We start from the raw sequence: 2826 nt of genomic DNA, 5'->3' as shown, positions 1-2826 counted from the left end.
AAGGAAGGAAGGAAGGAAGGAAGGAAGGAAGGAAGGAAGGAAGGAAGGAAGGAAGGAAGAAAGAAACCGACTGGAGCACTAACAATTATCAGAACCCCACTCAAGTTGAATGGTGCTTAGTCTGCAGACTAAAATACCAATCTTACTAAGTGTGACTGCTCACCTCGGTAGTCACTAACATTCAGGAGACAGAGGCAGGAGGAAAGGCCCTACCTAGACTAATTCCAGACCTAGTCTCTAAGCCAGTCAGTCAACCTATCTATCCATCTATCTCTAAAACTGGAGATCGGTCACAGGAGCTAAAAGATATGAAAAACAAAGAAATGGTATTTTCAATTAGTTTCTTTCTCTCTTTTCTGAGACAGGGTCTTACTATGTAGTTCTGGCTGGCCTGGAACTCAGAAATCTGCCTGCCACTTGCCTTGGAGTGCTACAAATGAAGTGGAGAACCACCAATCCCAGCCACGAAGCTCTTCATTCAGTTTATACAAAATGTCATCAAGTCAGGGTAATGGAGTTCGCCTTTGGGAGGCAGGGGAAGGCTGGGATCTCTTGAGTCCCAGACCAGTCAGAGATACACAATGACACTCTTTTGTGTGTGTGTGGGGGGGGGGGTGGAGAGGAGATTTTTGAGATGAGGTTCCCTGTGTAGCTTTGGAGCCTTTCCTGGAATTCACTCTATAGACCATTCTGGCCTGGAACTCACAGAGATCCACCTGCCTCTGACTCCCTGGGAGTGCTAGGATTAAAGGCCTGCGTGGGCCAGCCACCACCGCTGGGGTTGAGACCCCATCTTTAAAGAAAAAAGGCAAAGAAAGTGGGTGTGGTGGCAGAGGTAGAGGGTCAAAAGTTCAAGGCCAGTCTCAACTACTTACAGAATTTACGGGGAAAAAAAGAAATTAAGAAAGCGACCATGCCTAAGCAGTTGCACTACTTCTTTTTGATGTCACATAAGCACTAACATTAGTTCAAGATACACGTCTCCAAACAAAGAACTGAGTGAGCCCTGTTTTCCACAAGCTTCAAGGCATCAGCCATCTTAAACAGAATCTACACATCGAACTGACTATCGGGACAGACTACAATAGAGACAATATTTCCACAAACCAAAGTAGGAAAGGTCCGAAAAATGACAGTATGCTATATGGCTTTCCACTCAGGCCCCCCAATAGAGATGCCTATACACGGGTAACAGACGCTAAGCGATCTTCAGTTCAGTTAATCTCACTGAATCTTACAAAAATCCAACAAAGTTGTCAGCGCTATGCACTCCCATTTTAGAAAAAGAAAAACGGAACTACCTGGAAGTGTGGACTGAAATTTAAAATCAAAAGCTGGCAAAGCCCACTTTCTTGGCTCTCTCCTGTAAGCCCTTGCCATCCATATTCCCGGTAGGTTTCCCTTCAATCCATTTCACAACCTCCCCGCTAACAGTGTACTTGTACCGATGGCTTCCAACTTCTGGGCCACCAGTGTGGCGGGCCAACTACCGCCGCCAAGCTCCACCCATTAAGGCTCAGAAGGGTAAAGAAAATGAAAAGCTGCTTAGGTGTGGAACACAACTGCTTCTTATGAGCAGGACTCAAGCCAAGTGCCACCGGAACCCAAGTCAGCTTCACTTGCAACCCAAGGGGAAAAGTGGGAACACCATTTTTCCGATGGGAAATAAATTTGAATTATGCCTCTGGGCCACACGGCAGAAGGGGAGGGGAAAACACAAGAAACGGAAATATTAAGATTTAGTGTATATCCGCCACATGCGCCCTGGAAGACAGAACCAGGCCAATCGAGACTAGGTGGGGGAAGGGCGTTTAAGAGTTCCCGGAAAAACAATTCAAATAATGGGGTTCGTCCGACCAGGGAAGGGGAAAGGTGGAGTTGGTGGAAGGCGTCCCTCCCGCAGAGTGCAAAGAAGTTGGCGAGCGGTTCTACAGAGAAGACGGCCGGAGCCTGGCGGACTAGGCCGGAGCGGAGGGAAGCGATGAAGGGCGGGGAGGGGGAGGAGTCGAGCGAGCAGGCCCGCTCAGAGCAGGCCCCAGCAGAGCGCGGGGTAGCCGCCGCACGCTAGGCCTTACCCTCGCCGGGGCCCAGCCGCCGCCGAGAGAAGAGAAAAACCCACAAACACGGGGACCAGGCATGGTGTCCTAACTCTCATCCGCCGCGGTCACTCACCTGGACCCGCCGAAGCGACGACTCGTGGCAGTCTCGCAACGGAACAACCGGCCCGAACCTCGCCCCCGCCCGACAGCGCGCCCCGCGTCCCCGCTCTCCGACGGCGGCGGCTACCGCCTCGGTCCGCTGCCTCCTGGGAAATGTAGTCCTAGAGACACCTCTCCTGACTCACCGGACGGCCTTTCGAACTTTATTTCCCAGAAAGCAAAGCGAACGTTGGACCCGCCGCTTTGCGTCACGCGCCCGCTGATGGAAGGTCACGTGGGGGCTGCGCTGCGTCCCTCCCCTCCCCCCCACAGCCTGTGTGGTCCTGAGGAAGAGGGAGGGAGGTGGACGGAAGGGGCGGGGGCCTTGCTGACGCCACTGCCCCCTCCATTTTGGAGCGGCTTCTCGGGAGGCTGAAGAAGCTGGGCCTGAGCCCGACCCACTCGCCCGCCTCCCTGCGTCCTCGGGACTTCTTCTGTTTCTGGCTGGTGGCCGCCAGGCGACTTGGCTTTCATTCTCCTCCACGCCTTCTCCCGCTTTGTGACCTTGAGCAAATCGTTTAGGTGTAAAGTGAGATTCGTAATTCATGTTTCACAGAGTTGTTGGGAGGCACTTAATGAGCACCAGGAGTCCCAAAAGCACAAGGGAAAGTGGAGAAGAGTTGTTTTG

General features: G+C 52.3%; 1 protein-coding gene across 2 annotated transcripts in view; it reads right to left on the bottom strand.

Annotated features, from left to right (window-relative positions):
* The window catches only part of Thrap3 (thyroid hormone receptor associated protein 3), a 33411-nt gene extending 31145 nt beyond the window's left edge, over positions 1-2266 (bottom strand). For both annotated transcript variants that reach the window (XM_013348433.1, XM_005353249.2), the window contains exon 1: positions 2173-2266. The gene's annotated coding sequence lies outside the window, so the exon portion shown is untranslated. The remainder of the gene's footprint in view (positions 1-2172) is intronic.
* Between the last annotated feature and the right edge of the window lie 560 nt (positions 2267-2826).

Source organism: Microtus ochrogaster, chromosome 10, assembly GCF_000317375.1.
Source record: "Microtus ochrogaster isolate Prairie Vole_2 chromosome 10, MicOch1.0, whole genome shotgun sequence".
Lineage (NCBI taxonomy): Eukaryota > Metazoa > Chordata > Mammalia > Rodentia > Cricetidae > Microtus > Microtus ochrogaster.
Note: the sequence above shows the minus strand (reverse complement) of the source record. Positions and strands in the feature narration are given on the sequence as shown.